Here is an 8,076-nt window from a genome sequence, read left to right on the forward strand (position 1 = left end):
CAGATGGTCTAGCCACCTTTTATACCCTCCAGCATACATAGTTTGAAAGGTATATTAAGTTCGCCATTCCGTTTGTAACTTATAGAAATAATAATTTTAGTCCTAACAAGTTAAAAAGTAGTAAGTTCAGCCGGGCCGAACTTTGAATACATTCCACCATTTGATACGAATTAGAAAATTTTCAAAAAAATCATATCCATTAAAAATTCTTTTAAAATCTTTAAAATATCTAATATAGGAAGGTGCCAATATATGGAAGGATACACGATATTGTGGACCTATAAAGACAAATCTATTTCTGGGTTTAAAGTACTCACAAGGAACTCCTTGTGTGGATTTTTAGATAATTCATTGGAAAAAGTGGCTAAAATCATCAAAATGCCGAATATAGGAGAGTACCGTTATATGGGCGATATACAATATTGTGGACCTGTATAGACAATTCCGTTTCAGGGGGTAAAGTGCTCATAAGGAACTCCGTGTGTGGATTTTCAGACAATACGATTGGAAAATGTGGCTAAAATCATCAAAATACCGAATATCGAGGGGTACCGTTATATGGTAGCTATACGTTATCGTTAACCTATATAGAGAAATCTCTGTCGGGGGTAAATTGCTCACAAAGAACCCCTTGTGTACAAAGAACCCCTTGTAACCATTCTGTTGAAAAATGTGGCTAAAAACATCAAAATACCGAATGTGGGGGGTACCGATATATGGTGGCTATACGATATCGTGGGCCTATATAGATAATTATCTGCCGAGGTATAAAGTACCCACAAGGAACGACTTGTGTGGATTTTCAGACAATTCCGTTGAAAAATGTGGCTAAAAACATCAAAATACCGAATATGGGGGGTACCGTTATATGGGGGATATACGATATCGGGGACCTGTATAGACAATTCTCTCTCAGGGGATAAAGTACTCACAAGGAACTACTTGTGTATATTTTAAGACAATTCCGTTGAAAAATATGGCTAACATTATCAAAATACCGATTATCGGGGGGTACAGTTATATGGGGGATATACGATATCGTGGACCTATATAGACAATTCTTTTTGAGTGGGTGAAATGCGCACAAGGGACTCTTTTTGTGGAATTTCAGACAATTCCATTGAAAAATGTGGGTAACATCATCAAAATACAGAATATCGGGGGTACCGTTATATGGGGGCTATACGATATCGTGGACCGATATAGCCCATCTTCGAACTTGAACTGCCTGCAGACAAAAGAGAGACCTGTGCAAAATTTTAGCTTCCTATCTTAATTCGTTTAGACTGTAGCGTGACTACAACAGACGGACGGACAGGGCTAAATCGTCTTAGAATTTTACGCTGATTAAGAATATATATACTTTGTTGGGTCTAAAATGATTATTTCGATGAGTTATAAATGGAATGACGAACTTAATATACCCTCCATACTTTTTTTGGTGGAGGGTATAACTAGAATTCGTTCAAAATTGAGTTAAAGTCATCAAAATTCCGAACATTGGGAGGTACCGATATATGGGGCTATACTACCACCAACATAGGCAATTTTCTGTCATAGACTGAAGTACCCATTAGGAACTTCAAATAGAAATATGAAACAATGCCGGTAAATAACGTCACTAAACTCATCAAAATACCGATTATCGGGAGGCACCGTTTATGGGGGTGTACATACATAGAAAATTTTCGGTCATAGATTGGTACTTCTGTATCGATTTTTATTTAAAAGTATATTCCTTAAGTACTACTGAAACTAATCTATCTTAACCTAATCGCAGCCACACAATTATTCTTATCTATTCTAATACTGAATGGGAACATTGCAGGGCTGCTTGTCATTTCATTCAAGTGGTCTTCGTCATCTACGGAGCGCATTGATATCTGTGCGTGTGGGTCATAGCCTTTATTATCTCACACATTATCGTATACGTCAGCGCATAAGATCACCGAATTGTTCACATGTGGTATTTTATGGCGGCTGGGAAATATTTAATTTTAGAACATTTATTTTTAATTGCACATTTTCCCAGCGCCTCAATCGCACTCAAGAGTATGTAAAAAGTATTTTGTACAGGAAGTATTTCCAAAACGCCGTAGCTTCCGATCACAGAAACCATCTGCAATCTAAACATCAAATTTCAGAGCTGTATCACTTAATACCAAATATACTACCATTCGGTACTTTTCGTACAATTATTATACACATATTGCCTGGCTACACATAAACAGCGCGAACCTAATACCAAATTTCAGATTTCAAAATAAATATTGTACTAGTTAGTACTTGTCGTGCACTTGTAGTACACATTTGTAAAACCACCTCTTTTTCACCACCGACAGGGATGTCAATTATAAATTTCACAATTCCGTTCACCCTAAACCAAATAATTTCAAGTTTAGTACAGTTCGCACACTTTGTATACATTTCCAAAAGCATCTTCATAATTCAAACCAACTTTGCAACCTTGATTCTCAAGTTTTTCGTTCTTTCCGTCCACACAATATCAAATGGAGCTTTGGAACTTTTTGTAACCCTTAAAGTTAGAATTTAGAAAATTTCTTTTCTACATTTATCGTGTACTCCACCAGAGACTTTCATTCCAAATTCTACCTCATTATGTTTGTTCAACACAAAGTATTCATTTTTTACTACATTTTAGTATTTGAGAATTTCTCAAGAAATTGTTGGGATTTTTTGATAACAATTTCGGCATTTCTTTGAAAATGTTAAATTTTTACTTCAGGATTTTCAGAAAATCTAAATTTCCCTCAGAATTTTCCAATTTTTTTTTTTTTTATGAATCGGAAGTTTGTGCGGAGAAATATTAGCTGGGACAGTCTCTTCTTCATGTTAAGAAAAAAAAATTGAGAATTTCTCAAGAAATTTTTGGAATTTTCGCAAAATTTTCTGATAACAATTTCGGTATTTCTGTAATATTCGAAAAATGTTCAGTTACTGCTTCAGAATTTTCAGAAAATCAAAATTGAAATCTGAAATTATCAAAATACCGAATATTGGGGGTACCGTTATATGGGGGCTATACGATATCGTGGACCTATATAGACAATTCTCTTCTAGGCGATAAAGTACCAACAAGGAAGTTCTTGTGACAATTTTTCAGACAATTCCTTGAAGAATGTGGCTAAAATCATCAAAATACCATACCAAAATACCCCCACCCCCCTCCCCCCCCCCCTTAATAAATTTTAGCTTCCTACTCTAATTCTTTTTGACTGTAGCGTGATTACAACAGACGAGCTGACGAACGGACGGACTGTTATGTTAGTTACTCTTGTTGTGATTATTATTAAATTTAACTCAAATCACTCATCAGCATTCTATACGAATAATCTCAAGTTAACTATTGTCGAAGTCGATGAATTCTTAGAATTTTAGGTATTCAAAACAAGCTGTTAAACAGAACAGAAAATGGTGTCAACAGAAATACCACAAAACAAATACCCACTGCGGATGGTGGGGACTAGTGGCAGAGGGCTTCATCTACTGAAAAGCGAGAACATTTTAAAAACAATAAAAAAACAATAAAAAAAACAATAAAAAAAAACAGAAAAAAAACTCTCTTGTTTAACTCTTTCTATTTGGCGTCGTCGATCGTTTAGAAAACTGCAAATTAGCAACCGTCCGACCAACAGCTGCGGTGTCCGAGTGGTTAAGGAGATGGACTTGAAATCCATTGGGTTCTACCCGCACAGGTTCGAATCCTGTCCGCAGCGATGTAATTTTTATAAAGAATTTATTTTTGTCTAATTGAGTGAATTAATGGATGTTGACTTTATTAAATTAATTTATTAAAAACAAAGTACGGATCTCATATATTGCCCGATCGAGATTGAAATTTGCAGATATGGCCCAAGGATGAACCCCATTGAAATAACAGATAATCGATCAAAATTAAGATATAGCTCTCACACATATCTTCATCTGATTTGCCCTTTATTGTGCTCCACATGTGTAATATAAATCCAAATAGGATGTAATTTGGCAGGTAAGACGGGATTTAGCCTAGAAAATAATTATGTAAGATATGGTGGAAATCAGTTCAGACATAGCTATAGCTGGCATATAAAGGGTGAGATGAAAAAACTGCAACTAACTTCAGACTGCTGTCATTTCTAAGCCACTCGTCCGACAGCTGTTAAAATTATTCCAGTGACAGCTCATTATATAACGTTTACAAGCGTACAAAAGCATTTTCGTGAGAATTTTCCAGAAAAAAAATTAGTGAAGGAATTTAAGCGTGATAGTGTGATTTCTGGAAACCACAAGTGGCTATCGTTAGAGCACTCCAACATTTAAATGAGAACAAATCATTTGTGTCTCGTACCATCGCTCGTTACTGTGATACTGGTAGCGTAGCCCGACGTCAAAGAAATGGGCGGAAGAAAACAGCAACATCAGCAGAAATGGAACTGGTAAAGAAGCGACATAATCGAAACCCCCGTCGCAGTCGCCGAAAATGACTCGTGAGCTAAACATATCACAATCTTCCACTCGTCAAATATTGAAAAATGAGCTTGGGGTAAAGCTATTGAAATTCCAAAAAGTGCACGAACTCACAGCGCAACAGAAAGAAAATATACTCAAAAGACCTAAAGAGTTGCTTTGCTTGGCCGAAAGTGGTGAACTGCCGAATTTGGTTTTCTCCGATGAGAAAACATTCGTTGTCTAGCAGTTTGTAAACAAACAAAATGATCGTGTTTACTTGCCATAGAGGTCCGCTAGTATTAATCGACCGTGGCATCAGAATAAATGCAGAATATTATCGCGAAAATATTCTGGAGGGTGTATTAAAGCCATGGAACCCAATCATTTTTTCAGCTGACCTTGGTCATACCAACAGGGCTCCGCACCATCGCACTCAGCACGCGCCACCCAAGGTTGGTTACAAAATGAGGTTTCGCTTCATTTCCAGCGCAAAATGGCCACCAAAATCTCCGGATACCAATCCGTTGGACTATTGGGTCCGGAGCATTTTGGAAAGCAAGCTTGGCACTAAAAAATGCCAAAGTGTAGATCAAGCGCTTCGCCGGGAATGGCCCAAAATACCGCAGAGCAACATTCGGGCAGCGTGAGACGGTTTTATTAAACAGGCCATAATTCGTGCCAAAGGTGACCAATTCGAATTAAACTAAACTTATTCTAAAATTTGATGCTATTTCCGATATTTTTTGCTTTCATTCAATAAAATTAAAAAATGTAAAATTATGGCATTTTTATACCCTCCACCATACTATGGAGGGTATATTAATTTTGTCATTCCGTTTGTAACTCCTCGAAATACTCATGTCAGACCCAACAAAGTATATATATTCTTGATCAGCGTAAAATTCTAAGACGATTTAGCCATGTCCGTCTGTCTGTCTGTGTGTCTGTCTGTCTGTCTGTTGTAACCACGCTATCTTTCGAACAAATTGAGATAGAAGGCTAAAATTTTGCACACATGTTTATTTTTCCAGTAGGCAGGTTAAGTTCGTAAATGGGCCATGTAGGTCCACGTCTTCGTATAGCCCCCATATAACGGTACCTCCCGATATTCGGTATTTTGATGATTTCATGAATAATTGGATTTTCTGATGAATAATTTGGTATTTGAAGTTCGTAATAGATACTGCAGCATAAAACAGAAAATGGGCCATGTAAGTCCACGTCTTCGTATAGCCCCCATATACCGTACCCCTCGATATTCGGTATTTTGATGATTTTAGCGACATTATATACCGGGATTGTTTCAAATTTCGCATGTGAAGTTCGTAATGGCTACTTCAGCCCATGCCAGAAAATTGTCTGTGCAGGTCCACGTCTTCGTATACATGTACATACATATAGTCCACATATAACGGTACCCCCATATTCGGTATTTTGATGATTTTAGCTACATTATAAACAGATTTTTCTTCAAGTTTCGCATTTAAATATTGTAATAACTTATGACAAAAGTTGCCTATGCAGGTCCTCGTCGTCGTATAAGCATTCGGTATTTTTAGGATTTTAGCAGAATTTTTAACGGAATTTATTTATTTATTTTTTTTTTTTAAATTTAAATTGCCAAATTTGTATCAACTGGTGGAGGGTATTAAAAGTTCGGCCCGGCCGATCTTACAGCTTTTTTACTTGTTTTAACTCCACTGTATAGGTCTACGATATCGTATAGCCCAAATACAACGATACCTCCCGATATTCGATATTTTGGGACATTAATCACCGGTGTGGGTTCAAATTTCAAATTCGTAATGGGTACTATAGCCTATGGCAAAAAATTGCATGTGCAGAACCACGTCTTCGTATAGCCCCCATATAATGGTAATTCCCGATATTCGGCTAATGGAGGATTTTAGCGACATTATTCACCGGAATTGTTTTAAATCTATTATTTGAAGTTCGTAATGAAAAAAAAAAACTATGCGGAAAATTGCCAATGCCACCAAATTGCCATATAGCCACCATATAACGATGCATCCCCATATTAGGTATTTTGATGATTTTAGCGACATAGTTCACCAGAATTGTGTCAAATTTCGTATTTAAAGTTCGTAATGGGTAGTACAACCAATGACGCAAAATTGCCTATGTGTGTCCACGTCCTCATATAGCCCCCATATAATGCTACCTCCCAATATTCGGTATTTTCATGATTTTAGCGACGTCTGTCGGCAAAACCGATTGATATTTTTTAACTTATTTCAGTGGAGTCTTGTTAAATTTTACAAGTTCCTTCCGAATGGTGGAGAGTATTAAGGGTTCGTCCAGACCAGACCGTTTCTGGCAGTTTTGGTAGGTAAATACTTCTGAAGAGGTTTTGAATATTGTTTTTTATATAGTTACTGGTGTTGGTAATGAACATTTTTGCTGGATTTAAAGAATTGCTCGAATACGATGTTCCAGCTCTGGGGGAGTTTTTTGGAATTTATTGATTGATTGACTGATTTGGCAATGATTGATTTTCAAAAAAAAAAAAAAAAAAAAAAAATAGTAAATTACTATTCACGATTCTTTAACTTAACTACACGTGGGAAATTTGTCCACAAATGGATTGAAAACTCAAGCAACAATTTGTGTAAGACAATCATTTTGAAAAATTAACAACAGCAACATCAACAAAAATAAAAACATATGCTTATCTCTTGTTTCGAATCAGAGATAGAGCCGACCACCCATATAAGAACGCCGCCAGTCAAAAACTCGTAATCGTAGAACAGCAACAGCCTTTTTGAATATCATCAAGCCAAGCGAAGCAAGAAGCATAACATGATCGTAATCAGTGAAGTCAGAACAAGTACAACTGCTGGAAGAACAAATAGTTATGTTTAATCTTAAAATCAATAGAATCGGCCAGTCATCGTCATCCAAGCAGGCAGGCAGCCAGCCAGGCTGTTAAATAAAGAATTGATCAAAAGAATAAATCGAAAATTGCGACCGACAGAGTTACAATTAATTGAACACCGATACAAATTAATTGCGCGTAGAACAAATACAACAACAATAACAACAAAAGAGAAAACTATGGAAAACAAACTAGAGAATAAGAGATGAGCAAACCAAACCTATGTTCATTGTTATAGATGTTCGTTCTCCCATCTCACCCTGTGGCAACATTTTAAGGCGGCCCGCATCAAAGGACGTTGTTAAAGTCATTTCGAACATCGACTAAAACAGTGGCCAAACCAGACGCCATGACATATTGTTCACATGCCAATTGTTTAGTGCACAACATACTCATCCTGGGCTGGCGCAGGCGCAGGGTCCGGCTTCTTTGCAACAGTGTATGCTGTAGATTAGCAGCAACTCCGTCACCAACGCCGCCACCGCCACCGGATCGCACACATCCTTAAATTGCTTTGTTGGGTGGCTTTGAAGCTGAAGTCAATACTTCACTGAAGGTTGTTCGTAGCTTTGCGTTTTATTTCAATTTACTAATTAACGTCAGGTTGCTTGTAGAACTTGCAATTCGCCAACATGTTGCGCGCAACATTACCAAATAGTTACAGTAGCAACATCAGTGACAACATCTGTAATTGTTCTTCAAAATGAACAGGGCTATAGTGGTTTCGCCAA

General features: G+C 37.0%; 1 non-coding gene across 1 annotated transcript; it reads left to right on the plus strand.

Annotated features, from left to right (window-relative positions):
• Window positions 1-3,655: 3,655 nt before the first annotated feature.
• On the plus strand, window positions 3,656-3,737 carry TRNAS-UGA (transfer RNA serine (anticodon UGA)). The gene has a single exon. It is a non-coding gene; the product is annotated as a tRNA-Ser (tRNA).
• Window positions 3,738-8,076: the final 4,339 nt, after the last annotated feature.

The sequence above is a fragment of the Musca domestica genome, unplaced genomic scaffold (assembly GCF_030504385.1).
Source record: "Musca domestica strain aabys unplaced genomic scaffold, Musca_domestica.polishedcontigs.V.1.1 14, whole genome shotgun sequence".
Taxonomy (NCBI): Eukaryota; Metazoa; Arthropoda; class Insecta; order Diptera; family Muscidae; genus Musca; species Musca domestica.